The 27,375-nt window shown below is 48.3% G+C and overlaps 1 pseudogene across 1 annotated transcript; it reads right to left on the reverse strand.

The window, feature by feature from the left end:
- Window positions 1–24,991: 24,991 nt before the first annotated feature.
- LOC109943165 (fatty acid amide hydrolase pseudogene) lies at window positions 24,992–26,946 on the reverse strand (annotated as a pseudogene). The gene is made up of 9 exons (NR_163460.1): window positions 26,798–26,946; window positions 26,655–26,697; window positions 26,485–26,556; window positions 26,280–26,360; window positions 26,087–26,190; window positions 25,866–25,958; window positions 25,693–25,761; window positions 25,537–25,601; window positions 24,992–25,426 (listed from the first exon to the last, which is right to left on the reverse strand). The product of NR_163460.1 is annotated as a fatty acid amide hydrolase pseudogene (transcript).
- Between the last annotated feature and the right edge of the window lie 429 nt (window positions 26,947–27,375).

A 27,375-nucleotide genomic window follows, 5' to 3' on the forward strand; every position in this document is an offset into this window, starting at 1 on the left:
GCCGCCGCGGCCGGGGGAGGGGCGGGGGCGCCGCCGCGCGGGCCGGGGGAGGGCGGGGACGGGGTCGCGCGCGGGCAGGGGAGAGGGAGGGCGCGCGCGGGGGGGAAGAAGGGGAGGGAGAGGGAGAGAGAGAGGAGAAGGGGAGGGGAGCTCACCTCGGGGTCCAAAATCCGGTGATCGCCGTCTCCAAATCCTAGGGCACCACGGGGAGAGAGAGGTGGAAGAGGGAGAGGAGAGGTTGTTGCGCGGGAGATCCAAATGAGAGAGAGAGGGGGGGATGGGGGGCGCATGGGGGGTTTGGGCGCCAGGGGCGCGCAGGCCGAGGTGGGCCGGGCCGGCTGGGCTAGGCTGGACTAGGCTGGGCTGGGCCGGGTCACTCCGCGGATCGAAAACCCACGACGAGCGCGGTCCACTAAACGGAATTAAATCGCGAACCGAAATCCGGAACGGAACGAGACGAACACTCAACATCAGACAAAGAAATGTGCTCCAGCATGATGCAACACCCATGACACTTAGGTTTTGGTTTATACATGACACGGGCACTTGCCGCTATACTGGTTTGAAATTGGGAAGAAAGAGCAAACGGGGAAAGAGAAAAGAGAGTAACGCCCGAATTTGGTGAAAGAAAAGAAGAAAAAAATTCTACCCCCAAATTCAGGGCGTTACAAACCTATCCCCCTTAAAAGAATCTCGCCCTCGAGATTCAGGGTTGGCTAGCAAAGAGCTCAGGGTATTTAGCCATCAGATCGTCTTCACGCTCCCAGGTTGCTTCTTCCTCAGAGTGGTGATTCCATTTGACTTTGCACATTCTGATGGTCTTCCTTCGGGTGACTCTGTCTGCAACTTCAAGGATTTGCACTGGCTTCTCAACGTAGGTCAAGTCCTCTTGGACTTCAAGACCTTCCACTGGCAACTGCTCTTCTGGCACACGCAAGCACTTCTTCAACTGAGACACATGAAAGACATCATGCACAACAGACAAATTCTCGGGCAAACTGAGCTAATAGGCCACTTCTCCACGTCTTGCAAGAATCTGATACGGACCAATGTAGCGGGGTGCTAGCTTGCCTTTCACTCCGAACCTTCTGACTCCTCTGATCGGTGACACTTTCAGATAGACAAAGTCTCCGACTTCGAAACTCAGCTCTTTTCTTCTTGTGTCTGCATAGCTTCGCTGCCTCGATTGCGCTATCTTCAGATTCTCTCGGACCATCTTGATGTTCTCTTCGGCTTCAAGCAAAATGTCTGGCCCAAACACTTGCTTTTCTCCAGGCTGATCCCATTGCAACGGAGTTCTGCAACTCCTTCCATAGAGCGCCTGAAATGGTGACATCCTCAAACTGGCCTGGTAACTGTTGTTATAGGAGAACTCTGCATAAGGCAATCTCTTGTCCCATCCGGACTGATCTTGCAACGCACAGGCTCTCAACATGTCTTCAAGAATTTGGTTGGTCCTTTCGGTCTGGCCATCTGTCTGCAGGTGATAAGCTGAACTGAAATTCAGATGCGTGCCCAAAGCTTCATGCAACTGCTGCCAGAAATGAGAGGTGAACTGCGTTCCTCTATCTGACACTATCTTCTTTGGCACACCATGAAGACAAACAATCCGAGACATATACAACTCTGCCAATACTGCACTGCTGTAGTTGGTCTTGACAGGTATGAAGTGGGCTGACTTGGTCAGGCGGTCCACTACTACCCAAATGGAATCGTAGCCGGCTCGAGTGCGAGGCAATCCGACTATGAAATCCATACCGATTTCATCCCATTTCCACTGAGGGATCTGCAACGGTTGCAACAATCCAGCAGGTCTCTGGTGCTCTGCCTTAATTCTTCGACAACTATCACACATAGCCACGTGCTCTGCGATTTCCCTCTTCATTCCGTACCACCAGAATTTCTTCTTCAGATCCTGATACATCTTCTCACTGCCAGGGTGAATCGAATAGGCTGTCTCATGAGCTTCCTTAAGGATCAACTCCCGAATGGACTGGACATTGGGAACACACAAGCGGTCTTTGAACCATATCACGCCTTCTGCATCTTCTCGAAAATCTTTGCCTCTGCCATCTAGAATCAGTCGCCGGATCTCATTGATCTTCTCATCATTCTTCTGCGCTTCTTTGATTTCGCGCTCCAAGGTAGGTTCCAACTCAACTGTGACTCCTCGCGAATTATTCAGAAATCCAAGACTCAACCTGTCAAACTCCTTAGCCAACTCATAAGGCATTGGACGAGCGACCATCAGATTGACTTGACTCTTCCTGCTCAAAGCATCTGCCACTACGTTTGCTTTGCCTGGATGGTAATGAATTTCCAACTCATAGTCTTTAATCAACTCTAACCATCTTCGTTGCCTCATGTTCAACTCTGACTGGGTGAATATGTACTTCAGACTCTTGTGATCTGTGTAAACATCGCATTTCTGTCCATACAAATAGTGCCTCCATGACTTCAGTGCGTGAACCACCGCTGCCAACTCTAGATCATGGATTGGGTAGTTCTTCTCATGAACCTTCAACTGTCGGGACGAGTAGGCCACAACTCTTCCCTCTTGCATCAACACGCATCCCAGACCTGTGTAACAAGCGTCGCAATACACCGAGAAGGGCTTGTGCACATTAGGCAAGACTAGGACAGGCGCTGTAGTCAACTTCTCTTTCAGCGCTTCAAAGGCCTCTTGGCATTTCTGGGTCCACTTGAACTCAACTTTGTTGCCTAGCAACGCTGTCATTGGTTTCGCAATCTTCGAAAACCCTTCAATGAATCGCCGATAATATCCGGCCATTCCAATGAAACTCTTGATTCCTCGAGCATCTGTTGGCGCTTTCCAGTTCAAAATGTCTGCCACTTTCTTCGGATCCACAGCCAATCCTTCCTTGTTGATTATATGACCCAAGAACAGGACTTCACTGATCCAGAACTCACATTTGCTCAACTTTGCATACAACTGGTGCTCTCGCAATCTCTGCAATACCATCCTTAAATGATCTGCGTGCTCTTCTTCGCTTTGAGAATAAACCAGAATATCATCAATGAATACCACCACAAACTTATCAAGGTAATCCATGAATACACTGTTCATCAAGTTCATGAAGAACGCTGGCGCATTGGTCAAACCAAAAGACATTATTGTGAACTCATACAAACCATACTTGGAAATGAATGCCGTCTTCGGAATGTCCGAAGGTCGGATCCTGAGCTGATGATAACCTGATCTCAGATCAATCTTGGAGAACACACTGGCTCCTCTCAACTGGTCGAACAGATCTTCTATTCTGGGCAAGGGATACTTGTTCTTGATCGTGACCTCATTCAAAGCTCGGTAATCGATACACATCCTTTTGGTGCCATCTTTCTTCTCCACAAACAAGACAGGGGCGGCCCAAGGCGAGGTGCTTGGCCGAATGTAACCTTTCTCTGACAGCTCATCAATCTGCTCCTTAAGTTCAACCAACTCTGGTCCAGATATTCTGTAAGCTCTCTTAAAGATGGGGGCGGTTCCGGGAAGAAGCTCTATAGCAAATTCAACTTTCCGCTCTGGTGGCATACCCGGTAAGTCCTTTGGAAACACATCTGGGAATTCGGACACAACCTTGATCCTCTCAATTGGGTCTGCTTCACTGCTATCAACAGCTAGCTGATAACAACTTCCTTTCTTTGGCTCAGGCGGGACTAACTCGGTCACCACTTCCTCTCCTAGTGGGGACACCAACTTGATGGTCCTTTTATCACAACTGATAACTGCCTGATACTTATCTAGCCAATTCATCCCTAGGATGACATCTATTCCCTGAGTACCCATTACTATAAGGTTGGCGGGAAACGCTACCCCCCTTATTTCCACACTTATATTCAAACAAATGCTATCGGCTCGAATTCTACCACCGGCTGAGTCGATTTGAATGGGGGTTGACATGGTAGTAATTGGAAGATTATGTGCTTCTACCCATGATGCAGTAATGAAAGAATGTGTTGCTCCAGTATCAAATAACACTTCTGCAATATGGGAGTCGACTGGGAACATACCTACTATCATGCCGGGGGTCTCCTGAACTGCTTCAGCCTCCAAGTGGTTCAGACTTCCATGATTATAACGCGGCTGAGAGCGATTGCCTACTCCAGGCTGAGGCACATTCTGCTTCGCGGGGGCATTGGGGCCTGACTGCTGCTGGGCTGCCTTCTTCGGACATTGCATCACCCAGTGGCCTTGCTCTCCACAGTGGAAACAGGCTCTGTTTCCAACCTGAGCTGGTGCTGCCTGACTGTTCTGCTGGGTTGCTGGGGCAGGAAGACGAGGTGCCTGCTGATTCTGCCTCTGAAATTGACCTCCTGACTGATTGTTCTGACGGTTCTGATACTGGTGCTGAGGATACTGCCTTTGGAACTGCTGATGCTGCTGAGGTGGACGCTGGTTCTGCCTGAACTGCTGAGGTTGATTGCCTGAGAAACGAGGACGATTGCTGCTTCCAGGCTGGGGTCCACTGATCTTGCGTTTACGATCTTCCATCTCCTTACGCTTCCTCTCTGTCATGATTGCTCTGTCAATCAGGTGCTGGAATGTCGGGAAGGTGTGATTCATCAGTTGGTACTGCAGAGGGTCAACCAAGCCTCTCAGGAAACGGTACTGTCGCTTGGCGTCGGTGTTGACATCTTCAGGAGCATAGCGAGACAACTGCAGAAACCTGTCTCGGTACTCACTGACAGACAATGGCCCTTGCTTGAGAGCCAGGAACTCCTCCTTCTTCACTGTCATCAGACCTGCAGAGACATGGTACTGACGAAAGCTACCTCTGAACTCTTCCCAGGTGATGGCGTCAGGGTGGGCATGGGTGGCGAGGTAAGACTCCCACCATGATTGGGCTGCTCCTCTCAACAGACGGGGACCATACAGGACTTTCTCCCTGTCATCGCACTGAGCGGTATGCAACTCCCGCTCCACAGTGCGCAGCCAGTCTTCAGCATCCATGGGGTCAGAAGAGTGAGCGAACGTTGGTGGATGACCTCTCATGAATTCAGCACGCTTGTCTCTTGGCATCTAAGGCATCTGAGGCTGAGGTGGGGCCTGCTGCTGTTGCTGCTGCTGCTGCTGAATGGCGGCCAAAGTCTGACCGATGGCTTGAACTGCCTGAGTCTGCATCAGAAACATCTGCTCGATCGACATCGGGGGCGGGGGCGGCAGATGCTGCTGCTGGGGCACCTCCTCCTGTTGAGCGGCTCGCTCCTGCTGAGCACGCCTTCCTCCTCTGCGCCTGTTCTCTGACATCTGCAGAATGCAACCACACATCAGAACTGATCTGGCAAATCTTGCAGCATAAGAAAAGAGAATAGAATTCTTCAACAGCACTGAACAGATGAGCATCTTCACTGATCTCCAACACAGACCACACAGCTTCTCAGATAAAGAGGAAAGTGGAATAAAAGGTTTCCCAACTATATAACTAACTCCATTAACATTATGGGTAAACCAAAATGCAGGGGGGTACCCACACTCTGGTGACAATCATTACAAAGATCCAAATCAAACATAGTTCATCATGACAAACATAAATGCACAGGATATAGCAAACTACCCTGTCTAACTAAGACTAACTAAGACCGAGACTAACGCTAAGACTGAAGCTTTTATGTATATATTTCGTATTAATTACAAGATCCAACTCTAACGATCTATGGTTCTAGAGTTATCTTGGTCTTGCAGTCGGGATTGCCATAAGACTGGTGTCCACGCTGAGGTGAGCGGTACGGGTGCTGAATCCCAACGGGAGCGGGGGAACCACCGTCCAGGTGACGACGTTCCGCGCGCTCAGCCTGCAACAGGGCGATCTCAGCACGAGCCCTACTCAGCTCGTCTAATGCATGGTCCAGCTCCGTGTTTAGCACGGCGGCTAGATTGACTGTGCTGCTCAACCTAGGATTGCCCTCACCGACAGGTGAGACAATCACGCCTCCTGTGCTGCCAGATGGACGGCGGGGGTAATACTTCAGGTCAAGACCATCAGCTGCCCCACCGAAAACCGAGCAGTAGTGCGAAAGCGCACGCCGTGCAGCATCTTGCATGGCTGCCTCAGCTGAGTCCCGCTCAGAGATAGAATAGTGCTCTGAGCAGGCCTCCGCACCCTGGAGACTGTTCTCTGGACAGCGCACCAAGCAGGTTGCCTCCCAGCGGTCCGGGTAGACCCCGCGACTATGCTGGTAGACCACACAGCGATACTCGACGGACCAAGTATGCCGGTTAAATGCCCGACGTAGCAGGGTGTCGAGCGCATCGTGGAAGTGACACCCGCGAGCAGCGTCGCGAGTGATGGGTCGAGCAACCCATCCTTCCGGCTCAGGGTTAGCAGAGAAGTCGGTGTCGTGGCTCGAGCTGTCGTCGCCACCTCCGTCGTCTGGGTCTCCTCCAGCAGCTACTCCAGAAGCTGGGGCGCCCAGTGGTGGTGCAGGGGGCGCCTCCAGAGGAAGCACAGGGGAGCAGCTCCTCACAGACTCTATCTCCTGGTGGAGCGAGAAAGAAGAGCTCTGCTGCTCCTGTCGTCGACGTTCCTGCTCCTCATGCAGGCGGTGGTGCAGTCTCTCCAAGTGGCTGGACTGTCCGGCCACAGGACGGCGAAGCGGACGCTCAGCAAGGCGGGAGGGTAAGAAGGGGATGACTGACTTTCGTGCAGTGTTTCTAAGTCGAGCCATCTACAAAAGACATCGCAAGCAAAAGGTTGAGAACAGAATTAATATGACCAGCAAATAATGAATCATAAGTAAATGAAGGATTAGAATAAAACATGATTTTCAGCAAGGTATAATATATAGTAGAACATAGGTTTGGTCGATATGACCAACTTTTGAAGGGATATCAAAGTCAAGGCAGAGACAGAGGTCTATAGTCCTTAGAACGACCATTCTACTCTAGGTTAGCGGTCCTACAGTCAGCACGACTTTGATACCACTTATGTCACACCCGGTTTTAGAAGGCAAACCGAATGCGAACCATGTACGTGCCAGGATCAGTTATTCACGTACACAGCAGTTACATAACATGGACATCATCACACAGTGCTCAAAATAGTATTAATAAGGGAAATAGTCGATTACATCATACGTCTGAGACGTCCATATAGTCCTTACAATTAATCAAAGTGCGGAAAAGAAACGTAGATAACCGCGGCCTTCACAGGCAGCCGACTGGGGGTTGCCGCTAACCCACACCTAGAACTCGTCGTAGTCTTGGAACTCCTGGAAGTCTTCTTCCACAGCTTCATCTTCGCCTGAGCAGTGGTTGCAATGCTGACAACCTGGGGATGGGGGGGGGGGGTTGGTGTGTAGAGCAAGGGTGAGTACACATCAACATACTCAGCAAGTATCCTGTTTGGCTGTAGTGGACTAGCTTTATGTGGGGATAAGTCAAGCAGTTGCTTTTAGTTGGTCAGATTATTACTTACTAGTAGAAAGCCAAGTTTTAGCATTAACCCAAGTTATTAACCCAAACGTACTCCTTTCCAAACGGAAAGAGTACCACTTACCAACACCAGAGTCATAACCAGAACCATCAATCTCATAACCACCTGTACCAAAGTATCTCTGATCAAGTACCACTAATCACTGGAGCTCCCTTGGCCGCTCATAACCGCGAGCACGGCTGATATATCAGTTTTCAAACACTCTGCAGAGGTTGCGCACTTTACCCACAAGCCGTGATTCCCATTCTGCCCGGAGATCATGACTCTCCATTGATCACTACCAAGGTGACCCAGCAGAGCATCACTACGTAGCCTTTACAAAGACTCCCCGGGGTTGTAGCCACCCGTTAGGTTTCCTAAATGCACCGCACTCCTCCCCAAGGGGCGAACCCAAACTTGGCAGAGCGAGCCGCATACACCGAGCCCCATTGACGGCACGACGGCTAAGTGAACTACACCCCGGATCCTCTAATTATTCAGCTAAGGGCATCCCATTCCACCCTCATGGTTGCACTGTTTTCCCGGGCGGTCATCCATAGAACAGGTCCTTACGGAGAGGCACTCGAGAAACCGCTCGAGCCCCCTTGATGACCACAAGTACAACATCATAATAAGAGAAGGGAAAACAGCGTATCATAGATATTCTCATCATGTTCATTGATTAGAGTTAAGCAATAACATAAAGCTAAACAGTAATAATCCAACCCAGATAGGTAAACAAGGACATGGATAACAAAAGCTAGTCAATCCTTAGGCATAAATGTGTAAAGCGGGAGGTGAATTAAATAATGAATATGACAGAGATAGGTCAAGGGACACTTGCCTCCACCAACCGACTGCTGCTCAGGGGCTTCTCCTGCGAGTTCCTCGGGCTCTTCAACCGGATCGTTCTCTATGCGAGCGCAAACATACATACATCCACATATTTAATACCAAAGAACAGTACACCATACAATAGAATGCAATAAGTAAACAGACGTTCCACGCGGGCTCGCGAGTATGGTTAAGAGAGAAAGAGGAAAAGACAGTCGAGAAACGATCACGTTACATGATTATAAATTAACCACTCGCTTAATGGAAGGAAATTTAACGTAGACACTATGTTTAGCGTAAAGTAAAGTCATGTTTCATGTCTAATTATTATAAGAGGTGGAGATAAATAAAAGGATGGTCGCGCGGCGAGACGCTCGACAAAGCTCTCTAAAACAAATTAAGAAGTTAACGACTCGTCGCGCGACCGAGCACGCAGCGAGACACTTTGCCTTAGTTACGAGGAGACGTTAAGCGTCGCGCGACGAAGCGTACGACGGCATACGTCGACTAAACTGAGTCCAAAGTGGAACGTCGCGTGAATACACACGCGGCGTTACACCTTAAACAACCTGAAATTAAGATGGATCGTCGCGCGACGAAGCGCACGACGCAACACAAGATAGAATCTGAATTTAGACAAATCCATCGCGCGGCGAAGCGCGCGACGCAACACGCTAATTAACAAATAATCACCGCGAGCGCGGGCGAGCGGGGACACGGTCGGGCGAGGCCGGGACGGGGCAGGGCGACCGGGCCGGGGCCGGGGCCGGGGCGGTTGAACCGGCCAGGGGCGGCCGAGTCGGCCGGGGCCGCGCCGGGGGCCGGAGGCCGCGAGCAGGGGCAGGCGGGATCGCCACCGCGGGCCAGGGGAGGGCGGGCGCCGCCGCGCGGGGCCGGGCAGGGGCGGGCGGGCGAGCGCCGCCGCGGGGAGGGGCAGGGGGCGGGGAGCGCCGCGTGGGCGGGCAGGGGGCGGGAGCCGCCGCCGCGGGCGGGAAGGGGGCGGGGAGCGCCGCCGCGAGGCCGGGGGAGGGGCGGGCGCCGCCGCCGCGGGCGAGCAGGGGCGGGGAGCGGGCGCCGCGGGGCCGGGGGAGGGGCGGGCGCCGCCGCGCGGGCCGGACAGGGGTAGGGAGCGCCGCCGCGGCCGGGGGAGGGGCGGGGGGCGCCGCCGCGCGGGCCGGGGGAGGGCGGGGACGGGGTCGCGCGCGGGCAGGGGAGAGGGAGGGCGCGCGCGGGGGGGGGAAGAAGAGGAGGGAGAGGGAGAGAGAGAGGAGAAGGGGAGGGGAGGGGAGCTCACCTCGGGGTCCAAAATCCGGTGATCGCCGTCTCCAAATCCTAGGGCACCACGGGGAGAGAGAGGTGGAAGAGGGAGAGGAGAGGTTGTTGCGCGGGAGATCCAAATGAGAGAGAGAGGGGGGATGGGGGGCGCATGGGGGGTTTGGGCGCCAGGGGCGCGCAGGCCGAGGTGGGCCGGGCCGGCTGGGCTGGGCTGGACTAGGCTGGGCTGGGCCGGGTCACTCCGCGGATCGAAAACCCACGACGAGCGCGGACCACTAAACGGAATTAAATCGCGAACCGAAATCCGGAACAGAACGAGACGAACACTCAACATCAGACCAAGAAATGTGCTTCGGCATGATGCAACACCCATGACACTTAGGTTTTGGTTTATACATGACACGGGCACTTGCCGCTATACTGGTTTGAAATTGGGAAGAAAGAGCAAACGGGGAAAAAGAAAAGAGAGTAACGCCCGAATTTGGTGAAAGAAAATAAGAAAAAATTCTACCCCCAAATTCAGGGCGTTACAGCTCTTCCTATTGATTTTGCACCCCGCCCAGTCGGCATCCGAATAACCAATTAAATCAAATGTGGATCCCCTAGGATACCAAAGCCCAAACTTAGGAGTATAAGCCAAATATCTCAAGATTCGTTTTACGGCCGTAAGGTGAGCTTCCTTAGGGTCGGCTTGGAATCTTGCACACATGCATACGGAAAGCATAATATCCGGTCGAGATGCACATAAATAGAGTAAAGAACCTATCATCGACCGGTATACCTTTTGATCCACGGACTTACCTCCCGTGTCGAGGTCGAGATGCCCATTAGTTCCCATGGGTGTCTTGATGGGCTTGGCATCCTTCATCCCAGACTTGTTTAGAATGTCTTGAGTATACTTCGTTTGGCTAATGAAGGTGCCTTCTTGGAGTTGCTTCACTTGAAATCCCAAGAAGTACTTCAACTCCCCCATCATAGACATCTCGAACTTTTGTGTCATGATCCTACTAAACTCTTCACATGTAGACTCGTTAGTAGACCCAAATATAATATCATCAACATAAATTTGGCATACAAACAAGTCATTTTCAAGAGTTTTAGTAAAGAGTGTAGGATCGACCTTTCCGACTTTGAATCCATTTGTAATAAGAAAATCTCTAAGGCATTCATACCATGCTCTTGGGGCTTGCTTGAGCCCATAAAGCGCCTTAGAGAGTTTATAGACATGGTTAGGATACTTACTGTCTTCAAAGCCGGGAGGTTGCTCAACATAGACCTCTTCCTTGATCGGTCCATTGAGGAAGGCACTTTTCACGTCCATTTGATAAAGCTTAAAGCCATGGTAAGTAGCATAGGCCAATAATATTTGAATTGACTCAAGCCTAGCTACGGGTGCATAGGTTTCACCGAAATCCAAACCTTCGACTTGAGAGTATCCTTTGGCCACAAGTCGAGCTTTGTTCCTTGTCACCACACCATGCTCATCTTGCTTGTTGCGGAAGACCCATTTGGTTCCTACAACATTTTGATTAGGACGTGGAACTAAATGCCATACCTCATTCCTAGTGAAGTTGTTGAGCTCCTCTTGCATTGCCACCACCCAATCCGAATCTTGTAGTGCTTCCTCTACCCTGTGTGGCTCAATAGAGGAAACAAAAGAGTAATGTTCACAAAAATGAGCAACGCGAGATCTAGTAGTTACTCCCTTATGAATGTCGCCGAGGATGGTGTCGACGGGGTGATCTCGTTGGATTGCTTGGTGGACTCTTGGGTGTGGCGGCCTTTGTTCCTCTTCCTCCTTGTCTTCCTCATTTGCATCTCCCCCTTGATTATTGCCATCATCTTGAGGTGGCTCATTTGCTTGATCTTGTACTTCATCAACTTGAGCTTCATCCTTATTTTGAGTTGGTGGAGATGCTTGCGTGGAGGAGGACGGTTGATCTTGTGCATTTGGAGGCTCTTCGGATTCCTTAGGACACACATCCCCAATGGATATGTTCCTTAGTGCGATGCACGGAGCCTCTTCAATACCTATCTCATCAAGATCAACTTGCTCTACTTGAGAGCCGTTAGTCTCATCAAACACAACGTCACAAGAAACTTCAACTTGTCCAGTGGACTTGTTAAAGACTCTATATGCCCTTGTGTTTGAATCATATCCTAGTAAAAAGCCTTCTACAGTCTTAGGAGCAAATTTAGATTTCCTACCTCTTTTAACAAGAATAAAACATTTGCTACCAAAGACTCTAAAATATGAAATATTGGGCTTTTTACCGGTAAGGAGTTCATATGATGTCTCTTTGAGGATTCGGTGAAGATATAACCGGTTGATGGCGTAGCAGGCGGTGTTGACCGCCTCGGCCCAAAACCGATCCGAAGTCTTGTACTCATCAAGCATGGTCCTTGCCATGTCCAATAGAGTTCGATTCTTCCTCTCCACTACACCATTTTGTTGTGGCATGTAGGGAGAAGAGAACTCATGCTTGATGCCCTCCTCCTCAAGGAAGCCTTCAATTTTAGAGTTCTTGAACTCCGTCCCGTTGTCGCTTCTTATTTTCTTGATCCTTAAGCCGAACTCATTTTGAGCCCGTCTCAAGAATCCCTTTAAGGTCTCTTGGGTTTGAGATTTTTCCTGTAGAAAGAATACCCAAGTGAAGCGAGAATAATCATCCACTATTACAAGACAATACTTACTCCTGCCGATGCTTATGTAAGCAATCGGGCCGAATAGATCCATGTGGAGTAGCTCAAGCGGCTTGTCGGTCGTCATGATGTTCTTGTGTGGATGATGAGCACCAACTTGCTTTCTTGCTTGGCATGCGCTACAAACCCTGTCTTTCTCAAAATGAACATTTGTTAGTCCTAAAATGTGTTCTCCCTTTAGAAGCTTGTGAAGATTCTTCATCCCAACATGTGCTAGTCGGCGATGCCAGAGCCAGCCCATGTTAGTCTTAGCAATTAAGCATGTGTCGAGTTCAGCTCTATCAAAATCTACTAAGTATAGCTGACCCTCTAACACACCCTTAAATGCTATTGAATCATCACTTCTTCTAAAGACAGCGACACCTACATCAGTAAAGAGACAGTTGTAGCCCATTTTGCATAATTGAGATACAGAAAGCAAATTGTAATCTAAAGAATCTACAAGAAAAACATTGGAAATAGAATGGTCAGGAGATATAGCTATTTTACCAAGACCTTTGACCAAACCTTGATTTCCATCCCCGAATGTGATAGCTCGTTGGGGATCTTGGTTTTTCTCGTAGGAGGAGAACATCTTCTTCTCCCCTGTCATGTGGTTTGTGCACCCGCTGTCGAGTATCCAACTTGAGCCCCCGGATGCATAAACCTACAAAACAAGTTTAGTTCTTGACTTTAGGTACCCAAATGGTTTTGGGTCCTTTGGCATTAGACACAAGAACTTTGGGTACCCAAACACAAGTCTTTGACCCCTTGTGCTTGCCCCCAACATATTTGGCAACTACTTTGCCAGATTTGTTAGTCAACACATAAGATGCATCAAAAGTTTTAAATGAAAGACTATGTTCATTTGATGCATTAGGAATTTTCTTCTTAGGCAACTTAGCACGGGTTGGTTGCCTAGAGCTAGATGTCTCACTCTTATACATAAAAGCATGGTTAGAACCAGAGTGAGACTTCCTAGAATGAATTTTCCTAATTTTGTCCTCGGGATAACCGACAGGGTATAAAATGTAACCCTCGTTATCCTGAGGCATGGGAGCCTTGCCCTTAACAAAGTTGGACAATCTTTTAGGAGGGGCATTAAGTTTGACATTGTCTCCCCTTTGGAAGCCAATGCCATCCTTGATGCCAGGGCGTCTCCCACTATAGAGCATACTTCTAGCAAATTTAAATTTTTCATTTTCTAAGTTATGCTCGGCAATTTTAGCATCTAATTTTGCTATATGATCATTTTGTTGTTTAATTAAAGCCATGTGATCATGAATAGCATCAATGTTAACATCTCTACATCTAGTACAAATAGAAACATGCTCAACACTAGATGTAGAGGATTTGCATGAATTAAGTTCAACGATCTTAGCACGCAATATATCATTATTATCTCTAAGATCGGAAATTGTAACATTGCAAACATCTAGTTCTTTAGCCTTAGCAATTAAATTTTCATTTTCTACTCTAAGGCTAGCAAGAGAAATGTTTAATTCTTCAATCCTAGCAAGCAAATCATCATCATTATCTCTAGGATTGGAAATCGAAACATTACAAACATGTGAATCAACCTTAGCATTTAAACTAGCATTTTCATGTCTAAGGTTGTCAATCATCTCATGGCAAGTGCTTAGCTCACTAGATAGTTTTTGACATTTTTCTACTTCTAGAGTGTAAGCATTTTTAACCTTAACATGCTTTTTATTTTCCTTGATTAGGAAGTCCTCTTGGGAGTCCAAGAGGTCATCCTTTTCATGGATGGCATTAATTAGCTCATTTAGTTTTTCCTTTTGTTCCATGTTAAGGTTGGCAAAAAGAACGCGCAAGTTATCCTCCTCATTGCTAGCATCATCCTCATCACTAGAGGTTTCATATTTAGTGGAGGATCTTGATTTTACCTTCTTCCTCTTGTCGTCCTTTGCCATGAGGCACTTGTGGCCGACGTTGGGGAAGAGGAGTCCCTTGGTAACGGCGATGTTGGCGGCGTCCTCGTCGGAGGAGGAGTCGCTAGAGCTTTCGTCGGAGTCCCACTCCCGACAAACATGGGCATCGCCGCCCTTCTTCTTGTAGTACCTCTTCTTCTCCTTTCTTCTCCCCTTCTTGTCGTCGCCCCTATCACTGTCACTTGATAATGGACATTTAGCTATAAAATGACCGGGCTTACCACACTTGTAGCAAACCTTCTTGGAGCGGGACTTGTAGTCTTTCCCCCTCCTTTGTTTGAGGATTTGGCGGAAGCTCTTGATGACGAGCGCCATTTCCTCATTGTCAAGCTTGGAGGCGTCGATTGGTTGTCGACTTGGTGTAGACTCCTCCTTCTTTTCCTCCGTCGCCTTGAATGCGACAGGTTGAGCTTCGGATGTGGAGGGATCATCAAGCTCGTTGATCTTCCTCGAGCCTTCGATCATGCACTCAAAACTTACAAAATTCCCGATTACTTCCTCGGGGGTCATTAGTGTATACCTTGGGTTGCCACGGATTAATTGAACTTGTGTAGGGTTAAGGAAAATAAGAGATCTTAGAATAACCTTAACCACCTCGTGGTCATCCCACTTTTTGCTCCCGAGGTTGCGCACTTGGTTCACCAAGGTCTTTAGCCGGTTGTACATGTTTTGTGGCTCTTCTCCTTTGCGAAGCCGGAAGCGACCGAGCTCCCCCTCGATCGTTTCCCGCTTGGTGATCTTTGTGAGCTCATCTCCTTCGTGAGCGGTTTTGAGCACATCCCAAACCTCCTTGGCGCTCTTCAACCCTTGCACTTTGTTATACTCCTCCCTACTTAGAGAGGCAAGGAGTATTGTTGTCGCTTGAGAGTTGAAGTGCTCGATTTGGGCCACCTCATCCTCATCATAGTCTTTATCCCCTATGGATGGTACCTGTGCTCCAAACTCAACAACATTCCATATACTTTTGTGGAGTGAGGTTAGATGAAATTTCATTAAATCACTCCACCTAGCATAATCTTCACCGTCAAAAGTTGGCGGTTTGCCTAATGGAACGGAAAGTAATGGAGTATGTCTAGATGTACGAGGGTAGTGTAAGGGGATCTTACTAAACTTCTTACGCTCTTGGCGTTTAGAAGTTATGGAGGGCGCATCGGAGCCGGAGGTCGATGTTGATGAAGTGTCGGTCTCGTAGTAGACCACTTTCCTCATCCTCTTGTGCTTGTCCCCACTCCGATGCGGCTTGTGGGAAGAAGATTTTTCCTTCTTCTCTTTGTGGTGAGAAGAAGATTTCTTCTCCTTTCCTTTGTTGGAGGAGCTCTTCTTCTTCTCCCTCCTCTTGGTGCGGGACTCTTCCGATGAAGTGCTCTCGTGACTTGTAGTGGGCTTTTCGCCGGTCTCCATCTCCTTCTTGGCGTGATCTCCCGACATCACTTCGAGCGGTTAGGCTCTAATGAAGCACCGGGCTCCGATACCAATTGATAGTCGCCTAGAGGGGGGGTGAATAGGGCGAAACTGAAATTTACAAATATAAACACAACTACAAGCCGGGTTAGCGTTAGAAATATAAACGAGTCCGCGAGAGAGGGTGAAAAAAAATCACAAGCAAACGAAGAGTGTGACACGTGGATTTGTTTCACCGAGGTTCGGTTCTCGCAAACCTACTCCCCGTTGAGGAGGCCACAAAGGCCGGGTCTCTTTCAACCCTTCCCTCTCTCAAACGATCCCTCGGACCGAGTGAGCTTTCTCTTCTTAATCACTTGGAACACAAAGTTCCTACAAGGATCACCACAAGATTGGTGTCTCTTGCCTCAATTACAAGTGAGTTTGATCGCAATGAAAGAATCAAGAAAGCACGATTGAAAAGGCCAAGCGACAAGAGCGACAAATGACACACGGATCACTTTCTCTCTCAAGTCACTAATCACTAATGATCTCTTTTCTCAATTGTGAAACTTGGAGAGATGGAGGCTTTGAATGTGTCTTGGAATGGATTGCTAGCTCTTGTATTGAATGTTGAAGGTTGGAATGCTTGGATGAAGTGAATGGAGGTGGTTGGGGTTGTATTTATAGCCACCAACCACTTCCTAGCCGTTGCTCCATTCTGCTGAGCGCGGACGGTCCGCCCGCCTGGTCCGGACGGTCCGCCCCTGTAGATCAACGGCTGAAAACGCAACGGTCAGCAGTAACGGCTATATCAACGGCTATATTGCATTTAATGCGACGTCAGATGTCAGATAAAGTCAGTCGCGGACGGTCCGCCCGCCTGGCCCGGACGGTCCGCGAGGCCGCTATAATTCATTTCTCTGAACCCGTCACCTTCGGGTTTTTCGGTTTCTTGCCTACCGAACGGTCCGCGCTAGAGGCCGGACGGTCCGCGCGAGGGCTCGGACGGTCCTTGCTTTTCCTCCGGACGGTCCGTAGTGGACACTTGTATTTTTGCATTGGTTCTGTCCGAAGGGTATCCTGGTGTCGCGGACGGTCCGCCGTAGAGGACCGGACGGTCCACGCTTGGCCTGTTTTTCCAAAAAGCTTCTCCTGTCCGGAATAATCTACGGTGTTCCGGACAGTCGATTTAGTATAGTTATAGATGAACCTTTGGCACCTGTAGAACATATAATCTAGAGCAAACTAGTTAGTCCAATTGTTTGTGTTGGGCGATTCAACCACCAAAATTAATTAGGGACAATGTGTAAGCCTAATTCCCTTTCAACAAGGGCATATAGAGTCTTTAACAAGTCCTCCGGACAAGTTGAAGTTTCCTGTGACGTTGTGTTTGATGAGACTAATGGCTCTCAAGTAGAGCAAGTTGATCTTGATGAGATAGGTATTGAAGAGGCTCCGTGCATCGTGCTAAGGAACATGTCCATTGGGGATGTATGTCCTAAGGAATCCGAAGAGCCTCCAAATGCACAAGATCAACCATCCTCCTCCACGCAAGCATCTCCACCGACTCAAAATGAGGATGAAGCTCAAGTTGATGAAGAAGAAGATCAAGCAAATGAGCCACCTCAAGATGACGGCAACGATCAAGGGGGAGATGCAAATGATCAAGACAAGGAGGATGAAGAGCAAAGGCCGCCACACCCAAGAGTACACCAAGCAATCCAACGAGATCACCCCGTTGACACCATCCTCGGCGACATTCATAAGGGGGTAACTACTAGATCTCGAGTTGCACATTTTTGTGAGCATTACTCTTTTGTTTCCTCTATTGAGCCACACAGGGTGGAGGAAGCACTCCTAGATTCGGATTGGGTGGTGGCGATGCAAGAGGAGCTCAACAACTTCACTAGGAATGAGGTATGGCATTTAGTTTCACGTCCTAATCAAAATGTTGTAGGAACCAAATGGGTCTTCCGCAACAAGCAAGATGAGCATGGTGTGGTGACAAGGAACAAAGCTCGACTTGTGGCCAAGGGATACTCCCAAGTCGAAGGTTTGGATTTCGGTGAAACCTATGCACCCGTAGCTAGGCTTGAGTCAATTCGCATATTATTGGCCTATGCTACTTACCATGGCTTTAAGCTTTATCAAATGGACGTGAAAAGTGCCTTCCTCAATGAACCGATCAAGGAAGAGGTCTATGTTGAGCAACCTCCCGGCTTTGAAGATAGTGAGTACCCTAACCATGTCTATAAACTCTCTAAGGCGCTTTATGGGCTCAAGCAAGCCCCAAGAGCATGGTATGAATGCCTTAGAGATTTCCTTATCGCTAATGGCTTCAAAGTCGGAAAGGCCGATCCTACTTTATTCACTAAAACTCTTGAAAATGACTTGTTTGTATGCCAAATTTATGTTGATGATATTATATTTGGGTCTACTAACGAGTCTACATGTGAAGAATTTAGTAGGATCATGACACAAAAGTTCGAGATGTCTATGATGGGGGAGTTGAAATACTTCTTAGGATTTCAAGTAAAGCAACTCCAAGAGGGCACCTTCATTAGCCAAACGAAGTATACTCAAGACATTCTAAACAAGTTTGGGATGAAGGATGCCAAGCCCATCAAGACACCCATGAGAACTAATGGGCATCTCGACCTCGACACGGGAGGTAAGTCCGTGGATCAAAAGGTATACCGGTCGATGATAGGTTCTTTACTCTATTTATGTGCATCTCGACCAGATATTATGCTTTCCGTGTGCATGTGTGCAAGATTCCAAGCCGACCCTAAGGAAGCTCACCTTACGACCGTTAAACGAATCTTGAGATATTTGGCTTATACTCCTAAGTTTGGGCTTTGGTATCCTAGGGGATCCACTTTTGATTTGATTGGTTATTCGGATGCCGATTGGGCGGGGTGTAAAATCAATAGAAAGGGCACATCGGGGACTTGCCAGTTCTTGGGAAGATCCTTGGTGTCTTGGGCTTCAAAGAAGCAAAATTTTGTCGCTCTTTCCACCGCCGAAGCCGAGTACATTGCCGCAGGCCATTGTTGCGCGCAATTGCTTTGGATGAGGCAAACCCTGCGGGACTACGATTACAAATTAACCAAAGTCCCTTTGCTATGTGATAATGAGAGTGCAATCAAGATGGCGGATAATCCCGTCGAGCATAGCCGCACTAAACACATAGCCATTCGGTATCATTTTCTTAGGGATCACCCACAAAAGGGAGATATCGAGATTTCTTACATTAATACCAAAGATCAATTAGCCGATATCTTTACCAAGCCTCTTGATGAACAAACTTTTAACAAACTTAGACATGAGCTCAATATTCTTGATTCGCGCAATTTCTTTTGCTAACTTGCACACATAGCTCATTTGTATACCTTTGATCCTATCTCTTTCATATGCTATGACTAATATGTTTCCAAGTCTATTTCAAACCAAGTCATAGGTATATTGAAAGGAAATTGAAGTCTTCGGCAAAGACAAAGGCTTCCACTCCGTAACTCATTCTTCGCCATCACTCCAATCAACTCTCCATTCTTGGGGGAGAAACCATGAGCACCAAGCAAAAGGACTCCATCCTTGGTATAATCTTATCTCATTTGTTTTTGACCAAAGAGGGAGAAAGTAATTCAAAGGGCTCTAATGATTCCGTTTTTGGCGATTCATGCCAAAGGGGGAGAAAGTATGAGCCCAAAGCAAACGGACCGCACCACCACCAATTTCAAAAACTTAGTTTTTCAAAGAGTATTTTCAATTGGTATCCTATTGTGTTCAAAAGGGGGAGAAAGTAGTATTTCAAAAATGATATATCAAAACCCTCTTGAACACTAAGAGGAGGATCTCATTTGGGGGGAGTTTTGTTTAGTCAAAGGAAAAGCATTTGAAACAGGGGGAGAAAATTTCAAATCTTGAAAATGCTTTGCAAAATCTCATTCATTTACCTTTGACTATTTGCAAAAGAACTTTGAAAAGGATTTACAAAATAGTTTGCAAAAACAAAACATGTGGTGCAAGCGTGGTCCAAAATGTTAAAAACGAAGAAACGATCCATGCATATCTTGTAAGTATTTATATTGGCTCAATTCCAAGCAACCTTTGCACTTACATTATGCAAACTAGTTCAATTATGCACTTCTATATTTGCTTTGGTTTGTGTTGGCATCAATCACCAAAAAGGGGAGATTGAAAGGGAATTAGGCTTACACCTAGTTCCTAAATAATTTTGGTGGTTGAATTGCCCAACACAAAAAATTAGACTAACTAGTTTGCTCTAGTGTATAAGTTATACAGGTGTAAAAGGTTCACACTTAGCCAATAAAAAGATAAAATATTGGATTCAACAAAGGAGCAAAGGGACAACCGAATGCACCTCTGGTCTGGGGCACCGGACTGTCCGGTGTACACCGGACAGTGTCCGGTGCACCACCGAACAGTGTCCGGTGCACCAGAGGACTCTAACTCAAACTTGCCACCTTCGGGAATTTCCAGAGGCACTCCGCTATAATTCACCGGACTGTCCGGTGTACACCGGACAGTGTCCGGTGCTCCAAAGAAGAGCGGCCTCCGGAACTCGCCAGCCTCGGGAAAACGCAACGGCTGCTCCGCTATAATTCACCGAACATGTCCGGTGTACACCGGACTGTCCGGTGCAACTCCGGAGCAACGGCTACTTCGCGCCAACGGTCACCTGCAGGCGCATTCAATGCGCGCCAGAAGCGCGCAGAAGTCAGGCACGCCCATACTGGCGCATCGGACATTGAACAGTACATGTCCGGTGTGCACCGGACATCCAGGCGGGCCCAGAAGTCAGAACTCCAACGGTCAAATTCCAACGGTGTTGGTGATGTGGCTGGTGCACCGGACATGTCCGGTGTGCACCGGACTGTCCGGTGCACCATACGACAGACAGCCTCCACCAACGGTCAAGTTTGGTGGTTGGGGCTATAAATACCCCAACCACCCCCACATTCAAGGCATCCAAGTTTTCCAGCTTCCAACTACTATACAAGAGCTAGCATTCATTGCAAAGCACACCAAAAGAGATCAAATCCTCTCCCAACTCCACACAAAGTCTTAGTGACTAAAGAGAGAGTGATTTGTTGTGTTCATTTGAGCTCTTGCGCTTGGATCGCTTCTTTTCTTTCACATTCTTTCTTGTGATCAAACACTCACTTGTAATTGAGGCAAGAGACACCAATTGTGTGGTGGTCCTTGCGGGAAGTTTGATTCCCAAGTGATTTGAGAAGAGAAGCTCACTCGGTCCGAGGGACCGTTTGAGAGAGGGAAAGGGTTGAAAAAGACCCGGCCTTTGTGGCCTCCTCAACGGGGAGTAGGTTTGCAAGAACCGAACCTCGGTAAAACAAATCCGCGTGTCACACTCTTCATTTGCTTGCGATTTGTTTTGCACCCTCTCTCGCGGACTCGTTTCTATTTCTAACGCTAACCCGGCTTGTAGTTGTGTTTATATTTGTAAATTTCAGTTTCGCCCTATTCACCCCCCTCTAGGCGACTATCAGCTAGGTTGGCTGAAGTCCACAGAGGCGCGCGTGGCGCGTGGAGCTAGACGGCGGGGGTTCGCGTGGAGCTAAGCGGCGGCATGCGCGGAGATGGGTGAGGCGACGGATCGCGGTCCACGGAGGCGCGTGCGGCGCTGTGCTAGGCACACGACGAAAGCGCACGAAGCTGGGTGAAAGGAGGAGCGTGTGGAGCTTCGGTACGCCGTACGGGCGTATTAAATTGTATGCACCAACCAGTTCAACTCAAAAAATAAAGCTGATAGGAGGTGGTGGGCAATTCACTTATATTATATTCTAACACTCCTCACGTCAAGCCTCTTTTGGGTCTCTGACGTGGAATATAAAAGCGAGCAACAATTATTTTATTTAATTGTGCTAACCAGGATTCAAACTCGAGACCTCTGGCTCTGATACCATATTAAGTTGTATGCACCAACCAATTCAATCCAAAAGATTAAGCTGATAGGAGTAGGTGGGCAATTCACTTATATTGTATTCTAACAAGGCAGAGGTTGACGCAGTGCTGGCTCCTAGCAAGTAGCAACTTTAGGTTAGGAATAAATGTTATTTTTTATTATTGACATTTTCTTAGATTGTTGTTGGGCTGGACTAAGGTATTGCTCAAGCAATACCGAGCCATATTGGGCCCTCCGCCCCTGTCTATATGCAAATATCTATATTAGAGATATTTTTTATTTTTTTACATACATATCTGTTGTACTCTCAAATATGTTACACATATTTTGGGTTTGCTAAATATAGAGAATCCAACAGTGTTTAAAGTATTCAAATGGATAGAAGAGAGAGAAACTCTATATATAGGGAATCCAGCAGCGTCCTCTAAATTTAGACAACCGCTTAAAGAACGCTACTGGAGAGAGTAAAGAACAGGAATTTTCTCTACAATTTAAATTACATAATCCTTTATATAGTCTGTTGAAGTCAGTTTTACAACCTACAACTATAAGTTGTGGCTTTTCTTCTGTCTATAGTTGGGTCCATGTATGCTATAATTTATAAGGAAGTGAAATTCCAAAACCCTCACATGAGTGCAACATTGTCTGGCTCTCATTGGAGTTGGAGATCATCGGTAAACAATACAACCATTTTTGTTTTAACGTTTTTTTATAAAAACAAAACCATATCGGTAATTCAAAAAATATGTTTTCTTTCTAATATAATAGCTTGCGCAACATATTTTTTGAGAAAGACCCACCACTGAAAAAATGTGTTCATAATGAAGAGAAGACTTTCTCATTTCTTTAAACATTCGGACTGTTCACTGCGGACGGATTAAAGTTGCTCGGACTGCTACATCTGTAATCCATAAAGACGAAAAATATTGTAGAAAAAACAGAAGTCGGCAGATTAAAGCCGTAGCAAACAGCCCTGCTGAATTAACATGTACCCAGGCACCAGCCCATCCACCTTTCAACTCTCACATAATCCTTTTGATAAATAACCGATTTATAGTTTTTGGTGCACGCAGCATACACATCGATTCATGTGTCTCATCTCCTAGCATACACATCGATTCATGTGTCTCGTCTCCTAGCATACACATCGATTCATGTGTCTCGTCTCCTAGCGTAGTGCCATCCATTGACAGATCACTTCAATGCGATGTGCGGATCGTGATTGTGCATGTGACAATTGCATCAGTTGAAATAAGCTTTTCAAAGTTAAAATTCCTAAAAAAGAAGTATTTGAGATATGAAATATTGCAATAAAGGCTAAATAGTTTGAGTATTTCTATACATGTTGTCATTACATGAATTCGGATCGAGACATGTTGAAAGAAAAAATTAAGGTGGTCATATATTATACTTCGTCTGTTCTAAAATAATAGTATTTTTAGCTCTAAATTTTTATGTCCACGTTCATATGGATGATTATTAACCTAGACATATATTAAACACATCCATCATTTATTATATGAATCTAGTAAAAAGGTAAAACTAAGTTTAATTTAGGACAGAGGGAGTATATCTTTTTACTTAAAGTAGATATTTTTATACATGTTTGAGGATTTATTAGCAATACATATTATAAAAACATTATAAAAATATGGATCCCTATCTTAAGTATTGCTCTGAGCCTCGATTTATCAGGACCGGCGCTTTAGGACTTTGTAAGCTCGAGAAAAAGAGTAATTAGGGATGTGTTTGGTTTGGAGTCAAAATAGTATGGGATAGGGTCATCCCTAATTTAGGGGCAGGGTCATCCTTAAGAGTCACTACTGTTTTTGTTTGGTTGAAGGGATAAACTTAGATGGAACCAACCCAGTTTTTGTTTAGATGGTGGTTTTGTCACTTGTTGGGAGGCAACACGATTTTTTCAGCACCGCGACAGGGGCGGGGGTGACTTCATCCGCTCGTTTTTTTGGGGACGGCGCCGCCACCGAAAAATGGAAAAAAGTTCTTTACATACCAGATGTAAAGAATCTACAGACCCTCACATATACCATCTGTTGGTCCATATAAATAGAAAAAAAACAAATTACTAAAGAGTTTTTTTTTGTAAATTTTGATCTGTGTTTGTGGGCCTCCGAATGGTAGATGTGAGGGACTGTAAAAGATAACGTTTGCATCCGATATGTATAGAATTTTTTTTCCCGAAAAATGGTCTAGTATTCAACTCGCCCCTGCTTAACTCTCATCCAAATATGATTGAAACTGTGACTGCCTCGTTCCGTCCCTCTTTATCCATTTAACCAAACGCACCCTTAACTTTTAAGCCCTCGCCAACAAGAGGCAAAAGGACTGTGTATCACACACTCACAAATTCACATGGGCGGATCGGGAGGGTAGTACGGACCGTCCAGGCCTACAAATTAACAACTGGAGGCACGTGTGTGGCTCGCCGCCTCCGCGCCCACGTGTCCCGCGTGTCCAAGTCGCTGACGTTGGTGTCAACGCGACCGCCGCGGGGCCCGCACGTCGGAATATATAGTCGCCCCTCACATTATACATGTACATGTGGGCCGGCCTGGCCCGGCACGGCACAGGCCCACAAAAGCACGGCCCACAAAGGCACGGCCCACAAAAGCACATATCTAATTATGGGCCGTGCCGTGCCAGCACGTGTGCCCAGTCATCGGCCCACGGCACGGCCCACAATTAGTTATGTGTGCTAGGCCGGCCCAAATAGCCCAAAATACCTTAATGTGCCAGACCGGCCCATATACATACAACAGTAATACATCAACAAAAAGTATAATATATATATGACCAAAATAAAACTAAGATGTTTTGTGGATGCACATTATAAACCTTTGGTCAGAAAGAAAAAAATATTACAACTAGCTCACAAATAATATTCAGTTCTCTGTTTAGTGTTTAATTGAGTACTATACATTCATACAGAATACATATACAATGATCATCATCACTATTCACTATCCATATCTAGGTATTGGTTCTCGATGGCTTAATGAAGCTTTAGATTCTCCAAGTTATGCTAGTCATGTGGGCTTTGACGGACCTTAGTTAAATACTGAGTCTATATTTAGTGGGCCTCGGTGTGCCTTAGTTAAATGGGCCGTGCCAGGCCGGCCCGTGGGCTTGACTTGAGGCCCAGGCACGGCCCACAATGTGGGCCGTGCCGGCCCAGGCCCACAATTAGGTTGGGCCGTGCCAGATATGGGCCGTGCCAGAAATTGTGTGCTTTGGGCCGGCCTATTAGGCACAGCACAAATGTACACCTATACCTCACATACACGTATATGTTCTCTTGGACGGGGTCGTCACGGGGATTTGAATTTGTATTTTATTTTTAAACAAAAAAACACTTGAAAGAGAACCTTTACTGCGTAACTGTTACAACAATATGTATCCGGACAGGATTTTGTGCCGCCGAGTCTGATGATGTACCGCTAGTGAGTGAAATTTCTCTCTCTCTCTTCTCAGATTATGTACGACCTCAATTCTTTTTTATTTACCGTATTTTAATTTAAGAATGAACTAGTAGTTAACGATAAATGTTCGAGAATGATTCGAGAATGAAGGTATACATGACAACAATTGTCTCTTCTCCTCCGATCGACCCCCACGGATACATATATGGTGGACCCTCGCTCGCTCGCCGGCGGCGGCGGTGCGTCGCTGACCTCAGTCCTGTTGCTTGCCGAGGAGGTCGTAGAACACCGGCGGCTTCTTGTACTCCTTGGCGCACGCCTGCTGCGTGGCGAAGGCCACGTGGAGGAGGGTGGCCTCGGCCCACGGCCTGCCGATGAACTGGAGGCCGATGGGGAGGCCGCCCCTGTCGTAGCCGACGGTGACGGTGATGGCCGGCAGGCCGAGGAAGTTGCTGGCTATGGAGTACCGGACCAGCGCGGCTGCATGCAGTTACGAGCAGTGAGCCAGTCAGGATGGATGCACTCCACTGATGCAGCGCTACATGGGTGGTGAGAATGAGATCGATCGGTGCAGAGGGATGCGGACGTACCTCCGTTTATGTAGTCGAGCTCCCCGGTGCTGAGCGCGTCGTCTTGCAGCGGGTACGCAGTCACACTTGATAGAAACGGAAGGATGCGAGCTCCATTACACCATTTTTACATGTGAAGTGTGACGAGAGAGCTGAAGAAGAAGGTAGTAGTAGTACCCGGTCATCGGCGAGACGATGACGTCCGCGGCCTTGAAGATCTGCTTGTGGAAGTACATCTGACGGTTCCTGAACAACGCAAGAACGGAACAGTACGTCAGTGGGCACGGCACACTGACTGCAACCGCAGGATCGACGCCGCCGCCATCGGCTAGCTTAGCTCACGCACGCACCGGAGCCGCTGCGCGTTCAGGTACGCCCTGCTGCTGAAGGAGCCGTAGACGCTGAGCGCCACCCTCGCGTCCCAGCCGATCTCGGACCTCTTGCTGCCCAGTGCCACCACAGCCCCAGTACATACGCGCCGTCAGCAGAGGTCATTCTCGGAGGTCTCAGCCTCTCAGCTAGGTCAGTACAGTAGTGAACCAATTCGTATGAGATCGAGCTCGATCCTTACAGCTTGTCCAGGTACTTGGCGAGCGACGTCGTGCACTCGGAGCCGATGGTGACGTAGTGCGCCAGCCGCATCTCCTCCACCTCCGGGATGGTCACGTCCACGGTCTACATGTGCACGCACGCAGGCATTCCATCAGGTGATCGAATTGAATCAACCACAGCCACAGCCACCCTCTCGCCGCCGCCGGCCGTACCTGCCAGCCGTAGTTCGCGCGCAGCGCCTGCAGCGCCTTGTCGCAGCAGCTCCTGATGTCCTCGGCGCTGTCATTGAACCACTGCAAAAAACAAAAACAAAAAAAATTGCGGCAACCAGCGGTCGTCAAAGTAATGCTATGCATGCGTTCATTGCAGACGATGGCGTCGTCACATCCTTATCTGGCGAGCTTTGATGCTGCTAACCTTTCCGTATCTGGCGAGCTTGATGTTGCCGATGGAGAGTGTGGAGCCGAGCTGAGGAAGATTCAGTTCCGGCTGCAGGTGGCAAGCACTCGCCCCGTCAGTCGGATGGTGGAGACGACAGGTACAGTAGAGATGAGATTCAGCAGAGAAAGAAGGGAGCTGGGATTCACCCGCAAGTAGGACGGCTGGGACTGGTCGACGATCGCCGAGTAGCTGGAAGAAAAAGATGGGTGAGATTCATTCAGATTCAGTAGCAATTGGAGAAAGAAAGGAAGAAGAAAGAAAACAAGGCGTGTGGCGACGAATGACTGACGCCATGAGCGCGTCCTCCACCGTCCCCGCCAGGATCCCCGGCATGCCGACCGTCCAGTTGAGCGGGAGGACGCCGGCGTTGGAGAGGCGCCCGGCGGTGGGCTTGAACCCGACGACGCCGCACAGCGCCGCCGGCATCCGGACGGAGCCTAGAATCGACGCACGGCATGCATGGACTCAACCTCGCCCGACCCCCGGGGCTCGGACTCAACCTCGACCTCGGACGACAGGCTCCGCCTCGCCCGACCCCCGGGGCTTGGACTCAACCTCGACCTCGGAGGAGCCTCCGCCTCGCCCGACCTCGGGCTCAGACCGACCACGTCACAGGGGGGCCATCATTACCCTACCCCTAGCTAGCTCAGCTACAGGGAACAAGACCGGCGTCCCATTTGGTTCGCCCCGGTAAACAAGTAATGATGGCACCCCGCGTGCTCCATGACGACGGCGGCTCTCAGCCTCTTACGAAAGCAAGGAGACATCAGCAAGGATCCGACAGCCCCGACAGCTGTACTTCCACGGGACTCAAGCGCTCCTCCGACGGCCACGACATCACATGAACAGGGCAGCAACACCTCTCCG

This window comes from Zea mays, chromosome 10 (assembly GCF_902167145.1).
Source record: "Zea mays cultivar B73 chromosome 10, Zm-B73-REFERENCE-NAM-5.0, whole genome shotgun sequence".
NCBI classification, from domain to species: domain Eukaryota; kingdom Viridiplantae; phylum Streptophyta; class Magnoliopsida; order Poales; family Poaceae; genus Zea; species Zea mays.